Source organism: Rhinopithecus roxellana, chromosome 11 (assembly GCF_007565055.1).
Source record: "Rhinopithecus roxellana isolate Shanxi Qingling chromosome 11, ASM756505v1, whole genome shotgun sequence".
Classification (NCBI taxonomy): domain Eukaryota; kingdom Metazoa; phylum Chordata; class Mammalia; order Primates; family Cercopithecidae; genus Rhinopithecus; species Rhinopithecus roxellana.
The window spans coordinates 67,798,689-67,811,985 of NC_044559.1; the positions used below are offsets into that span (position 1 = coordinate 67,798,689).

The 13,297-nt window shown below is 31.6% G+C and overlaps 1 protein-coding gene and 1 non-coding gene across 2 annotated transcripts in view; one reads left to right on the forward strand and one right to left on the reverse strand.

The window, feature by feature from the left end:
• PCDH15 (protocadherin related 15) overlaps positions 1 to 13,297 on the reverse strand; it is a 1,888,416-nt gene that overhangs the window by 1,835,075 nt on the left and 40,044 nt on the right. The window lies entirely within an intron of this gene.
• LOC115900601 lies at positions 4,630 to 4,733 on the forward strand. Its single transcript, XR_004060270.1, has one exon. It is a non-coding gene; the product is annotated as a small nucleolar RNA U13 (small nucleolar RNA).

Consider the following 13,297-nt stretch of genomic DNA (forward strand, 5'->3'; position numbering starts at 1 on the left):
CTGCTTCTGAGCACAATGGGAGAGACAAAGAGGTGGTAGCCATTGTTGTTGCACTCCCTTCTGTTCTAAAACCCACTCTTCCTGGCTAATGTGACTTCCAAGAGACTTAAAAGGCTGTTCCCCCACCACCACCACCATTTTTCCTTTACCCCTTTGAGAATCAAACACTGAAGAATAGTATATTTCCAGAGCAACTGCAAACATGAGGAAAATTAGAAAGTTTCAGTGCATCATCAAGAAATGGTGCAGGTTCATAAAATACTAATAAAAGACTTTAAGTTTACAACTCAGGCTGATCTTCAGCACAAACACAGTCTGCAACAATATAAACAAAATAATAACAAAAACAGCAAGCCCTAGGGAAGGGAGAAAATCTGATTTCAAGATTTAACATTTAATTAAATTCAGATGTCCAGTTTTCAACAAATCATCACAAGGCACACACAGGAACAAGAAAGTATGATTCATTTAAAGAAAACAGATAAAGCAAAATAAAGTCACCGAGAAAGATCTGATGGTGGATCTACTAGATAAATACTTTAAAATAACCATTATAATGATGTCCAACAAACTAAAGGAAGACATAGAGAAAGTCAAGGAAACAATGGATGAACAAAATGAAAATATCAATAGAGATAGAAAGGCTAAAAATGAACAAAAAAAATTCAGGAGCTGAAAATTACAACTGAATGAAAATTCCATAACCTATCCCCCAGAGAATATATAAAGTATTCTCATACATAAACTAAGGTAGTTCATTAACTGCTATAAATGCTGAAGGAAATCCTGCAGCTTAAAATAAAAGGACATTAGATAGTAACTCAAAGCTATATGAATAAGTATCTCAGTAAAGGTAAATGCATGGACAATATAAAAGCTAGTGTTACTGTAACATTGGTTTGTAACTTCAGTTTATCTTTTCCACATACTTTAAGAGACCAATATATTAAACAATTATTAAAGTTCCCATTATTATAAATTTGGTTTGTACTTCTACATTTTGTTTTCTACATAATGGAGAATACTAATGTATTAAAAATTATTACTTTATGTTTTTGAATGCACAATGTATACAGACATAATTTTGTCACATTAATAACTGAAAAAAAGTGACTGAAGATGTTATAGGAGCTGAGATTTGTATATTATTGAACTTTAGCTAATATACATTCAAATTAGAGTATCATAATTTTAGAGTGTTGACTGTTAATACTCATGGTACCCTCAAAGAAAATAATTATAGAATATACATTAAAACACATATGAAAGGAATTTAAATGTTCACTATAAATTATAAATTCAATACTAAAAAAGAGAGTAATACAAGAAATTCATATAAAAGCTACACGGCATCTAGAAAATAACAAAATGACAGGTATAGTTATCTTCTTATTAACAATTACTTTAATTTTAAATGGCAAAGCCCTTCAAACAAAAGACTGATACTGGCAGCATGGATTATGGACATGATCCAACTATATACTGTCTAAGAGAGACTCACTCTATATCTGAAAACACTAACAGACTGAAAGTGAAAGGATAGAAAAAGACGCGCCATGTAAATAGTAACCATAAGAGTACTGGGGTGGTTATACTAATACCAGATAAAATAGACTGTAAATAACTGTTAAAAGGTTACAAGAGGCAAAGGAAGACATTATTAATAAAAGGTTCAATATTCCAAGAAGCTATAACAAATATCAATGTGTACATAACAGACCATTAGAAGGAAATTTTGATATAATTGAAGGAAAAATAAATGGTTCTACAATAATAATTGAAGACTTCAAAATCTACCCTTATTAACGGATAAAACAATCAGAAGATAAGTAAAGAAATAAATAGTAACAGAGGGCTTAAAAAACACAATAAACCAACAAGATGTAAGAGATATTTACAGAATATTCTACCCCACAACAGAATATGCATTCTTCTCCAGTGCACACGGAACCTTTTCCAGGTTGGATTATGTGTTAGGCCACAAATTACATCTCAATAGGTTTAAAAGATATCATATGAAGTATCTTTACCAACTACAACAAAATTAAGTTAGAAATTAGTAACAAAAGAAAAAGTGGAAAAATCAAAAAATTTGTGGAAATTAAACATATATTTCTAAATTACCAATTGATCAAAGAAGAAATAACAGGGGAAATGTACAAGTATTTAGCGATAAATGAAAACTAAAACACAACATGCCAAAATTTATGAGGCAGAGAAAAAGCAGTGCTAAGAGAGAAATGTATAGGTATAAATGCTTACATTAAAAAGTAAGAAATATTTTCTTTTAATTTAGAAAAAGATCTCAAATCAACCACTTTACAACTTAAACCAGAAAAACAAACTGAAGGCAAGTGGAAGAAAGGAGATAATAAAGACTAGAGCAGAGAAAGACAAAACAGATGATAGAAAAACAATGAAACCAAAAGCTGGTTGTTTGAAAAGATCAACAATATTAGTAAACTTTTGGCTAGACGGACTAAGAGAAAAACAGAGAAGACTCAAATTACTAAAATGAGAAATGAAAATGGTGACTTTGCTATCAATTCTACAGAAATAAAAATGACTATAAGAGAGTACTATTAAAAACTGTGTGCTTAGAAATCTGATAACATATGAAATGGAAAAATTCCTAGAGATACAAAACTTATCAAGACTAAATAATGATAAAATAAAAATGTAAACAGACTGATAACTAGTAAGAGATTGAATCAGTAATAAAATATCTCCCGACATCAAAAGCCCTGGACCTGATGGCATCACCAGTGAATTCCATAAAACTTTAAAGAGCTAACATCGATCTTTTTCAAACTTTTCCAAAAATGTTGTCATAAGGGAACATTTCCAAAACTCATTCTATAAGACAGCATTACCCTAATACCATAGACATATCCTTTGTAAACACTGATGCAAAAATTCTCAAAAAATTACTAGCAAAACAAGTTAATAAGCAGCAAATTAAAATGACTATAGGCCATGAGCAAAAGAGATTTATTAATACTAATGGAAATCAAAGATATTTCAACATACAAATATTGTCAAATGTAATCTACCGTATTAACAATGAAGGGTAAGAATCACATGGTTATCTCAATTGCTGCATAAATAGCATTTGGCAAAATTTTACACCCTTTCATGATTAAAAAAAAAAAAAAAAACACTCAACAAAGTAGAAATATAAGGAAACCACCTTAACCTAATAAAATTTCATATGTAAAAGTCCCATATAAAACATCATAGACAATCGTGAAAAACTTAAGAGTTTTCCCTCTATGATAAGCAATAAGGCAAGGATATCTGAGCTTACTACTATTCAATATAGTACAAAAAGATCTGGCCAGAAAAAAATATGTAAGGAAAAGAAAAATAAAAGGCACAAAATTGGAAAGGAAGAAGTCAAATTATCTTTGTTTACAGATAATATTAATCTTATTTACAGAAAATGATAAAGATTCCACTAAAAATGGCAGAACCAATAAATTGGGTCACCACATAAAATCAAGTACATATCTATACAATAACAAAGAATAATCCAAAAACAAAATTAATAAAATAATTTAATTTACAATAGCATCATAACAATAAACTACTTTTTATTTAACCAAGAAAATAAATGATCTGTCCTATAAAAGCTACAAAACATTCCAAAAGAAATTAAAGAATATAAAAATGAATGAAAAGGCATGGCATATTCATGATTGGAAGACTTAACATTGTTACAATGTCAACACCACAGATTCAGAGCAAATCTATAGAAAATGCAATCCTTATCAAAATCCCAATGATGTCTTAAAGCAGAAATACATAAAAACTCATCCTGAAATTCATATGGAATCTCAAAGGACTCCAAATAGCTAAATTGATCCTGGAAAAGAATAAGCTAGAACACTCAGAATCCTGATTTCCAAACTTACTATAAAGCTACAGTAATCAAAACATTGTGGTACTGGCATGAAGACAGACATATGGACCGGTGTAATAGGAAAGGTTGCCTAGAAGTAAAGTCTCACATATATGGTCAAATGATTTTAAATTATGGTGTCAAGAGTATTCAATGGGGAAAAGGCAGTATTTTCAATAAATGTTGCAGGGAAAATGAGCTATCCATATGCAAAATAATAAAGTTGGATTATTAACACCATATACAAAAATTTAGTCAAAATGGATCCATGACCTAAATGGAAGACCTAAAACTATAAACTCTTACAAGAAAGATAAGTTTTAATACTGCAGATTTGGCAATTATTAGATACCTGATGTTCACACAACATTAAAAAGAGGAAAACGAGCTTAATAAAAAGTAAAAAAAAAAAAAAAAAAAAAAAAAAAAAAAAAAAAAAAAAGAAGTAAAAATGCATGCCTCAAAAGAAAATTATCACTAGAGTAAAAGGCAATTTACCCAATGGAAGAAAATATTTGCAGAACGTATATCTAGTAAGGGATTAATATTTAGAATATACAGAGGACTCCTAAAGCTCAATAACAAAAAACAAGCAACCTGATTCAAAAATAGTCAAAACACTTGAATAGACATTTATCCAAAGAAGATATACAAATGGCAAATAAACACTTGAAGACATGCTCAACATCACTAATCATTAGGAATATGCAAATAAAAACTACAATGAGATTATTTTGTAGTTCATAAGCGTGATGACTGGGTGTTCACATGCAGGTGCAAGATGTGCCACCCTCGAACCTTGTTACGACATCAGCACATTACCCATCAGATATTAAAAAAAAAAACTACAATGAGATACCAGCTCATACCCATTTAGGATGGTGTTTATCAAAATAAATCAGAAAATAATGATTTGGCAAGAATGTAAAGAACATAAAACCCTTGTGCACTGTTAGTGGGAATAAATATAAAATGTGAAACTGTTGTGAAAAATAGTATGGTGAATCCTTGAAAATTCAACGTGAAATTACCATATGATTCTGCAATTCCATTTCTAGGTATGTACCCAATAGTTTCTTAAATATGTATTTTTATACCCATGTTGTTAACAGCATTACTAATAATAGCTAAAATTTAGAAGCAACTCAAGAGTCTATCAACAGTAGAATGGATAAGTAAAATGTGGTTTTTGTATGCAATAAAATATTATTCAACCTTAAGAAGGGAGGAAATTCTAATATATGCTACAACATGTGTGAACCTTGAGGTTGTTATATCAAGTAAAACAAGCCAGTCACAGAAAGGCAAATACTCTATTATTCTACTTATATGAGGTACTCAGTGTAGTCAAAATCCTCAGAACAGACAGTGAAATAACGGTTGCCAGCGGCTAAGGGAGGGAAAATTTTTCAGTTTTAAAGATTGTAAAGAGTTCTGGGGATGGACAATAATGATGACTGAACAATAATATAAATGTAATTAGTGATAATTACATTATGTGTATTTGTACCAAAAGACAAAATTGGAGAATATAAACAAATAAAAATAAATACATACAAACCAAACCAAACAAAACCCTGGTTTAAAAGAACAGAATTATGAGTTTGGTTTTGAACAAGCTAATTGGACATGTTATCAGGACATCCAAAAGAGGATGTCAAGTATCTAATGAAATATAGTTAGTTTAATGCCAGTTACTAACGCTATTGTCATTCAAGGATTCCACGCTTAGAAGTTGGAAGAGAAAATGTAATTTTTTGAGTCATCTCCACAGGGCCTTGATCACTAGGGATGCTCTGGAGATTAAAAAAAAAAATCTCACATTATTCATCACTGAGCAAAGATAGCCAGGTCTTAAAGCCATGCCCTCGCTGCATCTGTCACTGCATGCAGGATCCTGGGAGGGGTAACTTTGAGAAGGCAGCTGTCTGATGCTAGTTGAAATCTCTGAGAGAGGGAATGGTGGAGAGAGTGGTGTTGCTGAGAGAGAAAGAATGTTTGCAGAAAGCACTCAATGCTGGGACAACACGTCCTCCTTTGAAGAGGCAATAAGGCGACAAATCACTTTGTCCACAATTCTCCTAGTTACGCATCACCACATCTACCGTACTCCCATGTAATATGTTTAACTTGGTCCCTCCTAAGCTACTAATGACCTGGATCTATAAGATACACCTTTAAGAATGACTACTATAAATATTCATTTAAAAGATGTATATGGTTTATGGACCATGAAGATAGTAAAATTACCTATGCAATAAGATGCTTCAGTGCTTTCAAAAGTATCAAACAAGATGTGATAGACCTTTTACTGCAGATAGAAATGCAGCAAGATAAACCTTTAGCTTTCCAGGTCATATATAAACATCTGTTATAAGTTACCTATGTTTAGTGTTATGCTCATCCATACTCTGTCCACTTCTAGGATAACAATGGTCAAAAAATGTTCATTTAATCAGGTGTGGAAAGGTTAATTACTCAAAAAAATAAATTTTAAAAACAATCAAAACAAACAGAAATTTCCAAATTGTATCAAATACTCAGAGAACTCATCCTTGATTTCTCAAAGAATTTTCTCAAAAAAATAACAGAAATAACAATTTCAAGTGAAATATCATGATGAGAATATCTTCAGAATATTTTACTGTGTTTCTAAGGAAATGTGAGTCCTTCTACATTACTGAAAGTGGTCTTAGTTTTATCCAAATAAGCTATTTTCAGAAATAAGAAAACATAAAGCTCAGTAAAATACTGCAATAAAAAGTATGATATTTAATATAAAATCATTCAGAGTAATCATGTGAACATAGTTCTATTTCTGTCTATGTCTATACATCATCACCCTAATGCCAGTATATTTATTTTAAACTAAATATTGGTCTCCTGAGGCAGAGAGAATATAATAATAATAATTTAGAAAAAAAACTACATTTAACACTGCCATTTTATCATAATAGTGCTATTTTTCCCTACATAATACAAAAACAAAGACAAATCCAAAAGGCATATTTGTGTCTTAAATTGGGGCAAAATAGAGCTTTTTTTCCCTCAAACATGGGACAGTCAGAAGAGCTTTCATCTTAAATTCTTACAGTTAGTTGAATTGTTTACACCAATATTACATTTATAAATAACTTCTCTTGTTTCTTAAAAATACTGGAATTTGATGCTACATTTTTTGACAGCTTTATCATCTGTAATAACCATGTTTAGAAAAGACCTGGCAGGTGAACAAATACAGCCACCAAGAAGTAGAAAGATAAACACTATTAAGAGGTTCTTAGACAATTTTTACAAAGAAAAATATTTTATAAAAGACAACGCTGCTTTCTTCACATTTTAGAGTTAGTCTTCATAGGTGTCTAACACAATACTGGATGATTCTAAGCATAGTTTTCCACTTAAGTATTAATAGAAATAATTTATTATAAAAATATTCATTTATTTTAAAATTTAAGTTAGAAAGACGTTTGCTGCTTTCTGATATGAAATTTTGAGGCTCAGGAACCAATTATTTTTCTTTGAGAACACATCTCTGAAATTACAGTGTCAGTCAATGAGAAATATGGCTTGATATTCAAAGAGCATAAAATCTGATTTATATATGACTTTTAAGAATGCCTTTTTGTATAAAGTAATATATATTTACTTATTCTAGGAATGCAGTGATTTACACTAAATGCAGGATTTACTATGAGATATCTATCATATCTTCGCCTATATACACAAAGGCAAAGTTGAAAATGTTCTCAAATGCTATTGATTTCCATCCAGACTTAATGAAAAGCTTGACTTTCTGAAAACAGACTTATTATCACAACTTCCTTATTATCTGTTATACACTATTTCTTCTTACAAATGTTGTCGTCTGTTTAACTTGGCATTAGCAAAGGCAATAATCATTACTTTTAGTTGTTCGCCATGTTAAAACTTTGTTTTTTAAGGTCACTATTATAAAAGCCATATCAAAAGCAAAATTCCCTAAATATAGGATATAGTTTGGATGTTTTCTCCCCTCCAAATCTCATGTTGAACTGTGAGTCCTGGTGGGAGGTGTTTGGATCATGGTGAGTGGCTCCCTAATGAATACCTTTGTGCCTTCCCTGCAGTAATGAGTTCATGTGAGAGTTGGTTTTTAAAGAGCTCTCGGCAGGCGCGCGGCACGAACTTCCTCGGCTTCTCCTCATACGCGGGACCCAGGAACTGCGAGCGGGAATGCCGGAGCGACTTCCTCGGCCTCCGCCGCGGGAGACCGGTGAACTTTGCCCCTTCTTTACATTGGCTAGCTAATAAAGTTTCCTTTTATCTTGCTTACTTGCCTTTTTCTCTGGCGCCGGCTCTGGTGGTCGCATAAAACAAATCAGTAACTAGAACAAATCTCTTCAAATTAGTTACTGATCTTTCAAAATCTGTTATTAGGTAAAAATATAAGAATTGTATTTCAAGTATTACATTGCCTTTGCTTTAGATTAAAATTATCACACATATGAGACAACTGCATAATCTGAAATATAAATTTAGGGAGTTGTAAAATATTCCCAAGGAACGATTATCAGACAAATACTTGGCTCTGTGCTCTCTTTAGAGCAGTTTTCCACCTCAGGAAACTGCTTTTGAAATCAGCAAAATAAAACTGCTGATATTTTTAGAGCCATACAGTAATGTTTAGAGAAATTTTCTGGTTTCTTTTTGGATACAGGTACCCCAAAATTATTTAAAGTAATATTCATAAAATGACTGCCTTATAATATTTAATATAAAATGAAAGTAATTTATATTAGAGTGTATTAAGCATAGTGAATATTCAAAAAGCTCCAGTACATTCTGTCTCCTTCACACTTATTTTTAGTTCTGAAACTAATACAAGGATTTAGAAAATAGGACTTTATGCAATATAAACCACCTAGCTAGTATATTAATATATTACAATTTTTTAATATTAATTATTAAAAAATTATTTAGTGCCTTCATTATGCCAGGCACTCTTCTAAGCACTAAAGAAATGCAATGACCAAAACACATACAATTATGCTATCTTGGAATTTACAGTCCATGAGGAGTAAATGAAGAGAGATAAACAACAAACAAGGAAACAAGCAAATACAGAATATGTCATGCAGGGATTTTGGTTGTGATGAAATATAAATCATGTAAGGAAGGAAATGGTGGTGCAGGTGTTGAGGGCAATATTTCCGATACTATGAGAAAACAGGTCTGTCTGTGAAGGTTTCATTTCAGCAGAGAGCCGAATGAAATCAGTGTAAAAGGCATGCTGATATTAGGGAACAGAGTGTTCATGTAAAGTGCAATAATGAAATTGAAAAGGTCTAACTTGGTGTGGCTTGGAGTACGTGAAGAGCAACAAGATGACTAGTATGGCTGAAGCAAAGAAGCAGTGCATGGTAGAAAATTATCTCAGAGAGGTCACTAGAACAAACACATTGATCTGTTTGCAGTGAATTGATTCTTAAAATTTTAGTAATTATGATGTTATATTTACTCTATTAGACAACATGACAAGAAGAATGGATCATTAAAGAGGCGTAAGTGGAAAACACCTGTTTCAAGATATGTAGTGCTATGATAACACCAAGGGAATACATTTGAAAGCATTAGTTTGCAGCTGCAGAAGTAATGAGTTTCTCTAATATTGCTTCTTTGTAAGTGAAAAGGAGCTGAGAAAATTAGATGACAAAAATTCTAAAAATTTTAAAGCAACAAAGGTAAACGCAATTAGATGTGAGGAATGTTCAACTGCCAACTGTCAGTATAGCTGTACTTGAAAGAAATTGATGGATCATCTAACAATTCTAGTCCCTTATATTCCAGCAGCCGCTTCCTGATGAAGTGTTCAGTTGGGAAGAAAGATAGGTGTCAGGATCTGGCTTTCAGGATGAAGTTTCTTGAAACTTCTTCTCTCAACATTGTAGTTTAAACAGAAGTTTGAAATAATTATAAATTTTCAATAATTCTACTACATTTCTTTATTGTATATTAGCGAATTTTGTCATTTGCAACAATAGAGATTCCATCAAATTTTATGATCTCATTGAAAACCTGTGATATTTTAAAATAATCACATGTAAAAGTCTATTTCAAAGCTTTTGACATTTTAACTGTTTATACGAAAGAAAATTCAAATTAGCAATAATTTTCAGATTCAGTATCAAATTATGTGACAACTCAGCATATATTTCACACTAAGCCAATAAGGTAAGCTTACCGTTTTGATGTGTTTTTATTTGATGGCATATCCTGCTAGTATCAAAGTCTGACCTATTTTCTGTGTAAAACAATGTATGATCTATGATGTTTCCATTTCCTATCTGAAGTCAATGATTTGTAACATTGCTTTAATTATCATATATTATTATAACAAGTTTCTTTTAAATATATTAATATATAAGCTAATATTCATATTACCATCATTAAATGAAAAACATGTTAGGTCATAGTGTGGTATCCTTATTAATATATCATAATATTTCTGTAAAATTTGAACTTTATTCTTTATTCTTAGTTTTATTGTCACTTACAAAGAAACTACAATGAAGAATGAAACAGCTGCTTTCAGAGCTAATATATTCATCCAACATTTTCACTCTAAGACCCAATCAACACTCTTTGGTCCTTCAATGTTAATATGCACTGCCAAATGATTCCTTAGTCATGAGTTTTAGCAAGTTATAATTGGATAGTTTTCTCTATTACAGAACTTTTTTGAGTCTGACATACCATATGTACAATAGGACAATGAAATAGTGGTAATTTGTGGGTTTCTCTGAATGAACATATTTATATGTCCTTGAAACATTATTCCATGGAGTAGAACATGGGAAAAGATGTTTCTGTACCACAAATTTCTAGAGACCAGGACATACCTCCTCCCTCTTAGAGCCTTCCTTTCACAGAGTAGGCAATCAACTTTGGAACAATCAATGAATATCACAAAACAATGTCAGAGTATTGCTTTCCAAGCCTCCTGCTATTGGCAACATGAAGGAAAATCTAGGTAGGTAGTGGGGAATATTCTATTTTCCCTTTTATAATATGAAATCTACTACTGGACAGCAAATGTATGAACTGTTTTAATGGTTTAAACTTGGAATCAAGTCACACCTTAGTTTCAGGGTGCTAATTATCGCAAACTGTAAAACTCTATACTTTTAATGAGAAAAGAAAGAAAAATCTAGTAATAGTACTTTTGACAGCACCAACAATATAATAGATATGAAGATTTTATGTCCCTGGATCAAATGCAGCTGCTGCAAGAACCTGAAAAACTCTATGAGGATGGATATTATACTAAGGAAGGTTGGGGAGGATAATAGCTTATCTGTCTTCTTATTGTTATATTTCTGGCTTCCTTTATAGGACCTCTCTAATAATAGACTTTTAGTAACATCTCTTGATGGTTGAACCTAGAAAATGTATTATTATTTTCAACATAATGATCTCTATATACACTTCCAAATAGGAAACAAGTAGTAATAAAGTGTATGATTCCTTCAAATGATCTCAACTCAGAGCTTTTACTCACAAAAATCAGAGCTCTTCCTTGGCTCTCTTATTTGACCTCTGGTTGTAAGGACTGCAGTGGAAGCAGTTAACTTCCATTTATAACACATGATCTGAATCAGTCTAGTAATATTGATTTCTGTAACTGCCCACTCATTAATATATAAAAGTGTTATAGTCACATTGGTACAAATTTGACATTTCCAAAACAAATACTTCCAAACAGCTTTTGGTTAATATGTCGGATTTGTAATCTTATAAGGACTTAAGACCCATCCTTATAATCAGAGGTAAAAAAGGACAAATAATGTTTTCACAGAAAACCATGCAGATTTAGTTATTGTCAGAAAATACCCAATACATAAAATTTTGCCAAATAAAAGTGTATTTTTTTCAAAAGTCTATTTTCCAATGTTTAAGTTGGGTACAATAGACTTGGTAGCCAAATGATACCATTAATTCAACCCCATACTGGAAAACAACATAAAATAATTAATTAATTTTTAGAGAAAATGTATGTCCATAGCTTGTAATGAAGTGCCTATAAAAGACTAGTCTTTCAGAGTAGGTGTATTCCTAATTGAAAAGCTAAATTATCAACAAATGTTAACATTTTACAAGTTGTAATTGCCACTTTCTATTTAGTTGTCAAGTGTGCATGTCCATACTGCATTTCTCTCCAAGATGCTATTGTCATTTTCTGAAAGTACCAAAAACACATTGCTCTTTAATACTGTTAGACACTTGGAGGAAATTTACGAACAATTCCCTCTGGACTAGCAATGAAATACCACACTTGAATATCATCCTTACTTCTTCAAGGTACTTAGAAAAGGTCATCCATTCAGAAAGAACAAAACCAAATAAAATTAGATACTCTCTGAGAGAAGGCTTGCTTTGACAGTTAATCTTTATCAATTAACATGCTCTAGAATGGGGCATCCATGTGTGGTATGCTTCACGATGAACCGTTCACTTTCACTCCATTCACCATCTCACTGAATACTCTTAGTTTATTTGAATTGAATATTCAGTTGACACCTGAACAACATGGGGGTTGCCACCTACAGTGCAGTCCAAAATTTGCATATAACTTTTGACTCACCCGAAATTTAACTGTTACTAGCAGTTAACAGATAATAGTTAATAGTTGACTGGAAGTCGGTGATAACATAGTGAATTAATAAATATTTTCATGTCTTATGTATTATTAATACATACTATATTATTACAAAAAAAGGTTAGAAAATATTACTAAGGAAATCATAAGGAAGAGAATAATGTCTGTACTAATAATTAAGTGTAAGTGGCTCAGCATAAGGATCTTCACCCTTGTCATCTTCACACTGAGCAGGCTAAGGAGAAAGAGGAAGGGCTGGTCTTTCTGTTTCATGGGTGGCAGAGGTGAAAGAAAATCCACACGTAAGTAGACTCATTCAGTTTGAACTGGTATTGTTTAAGGGTCAACTATATTACACTTTGGGAGAAGGATAATGTGTGTTGCATGTTTGATATAATGCTACATGGAAATGAATACTCCCAGATGGAGTAATGGTCAAATTTTCTAAAGGATTTGTAATAAGATTAATAAACTTCATTCATCCATGAAATGTTTTTAGTTTCAAGTCAATATAAACCATTAGAAAAAAAAGCAGACGTGCTTGATGATAATATGAATTTTGTAATAAACTTTCATTTATATGCCAAAACAAAACAACAGATATCTAAAAAATTAATGCCTAAAATGAAAACACAGAGTTGGACAAAATAATGAAAGCAAGAATATATGTTACCTGTCTAACTAAAATTCTATTAAAACATAACTTATTTGCATTTCATCTCCAAAACAAAAATAATTTCTCAAATTCATTGTAATGT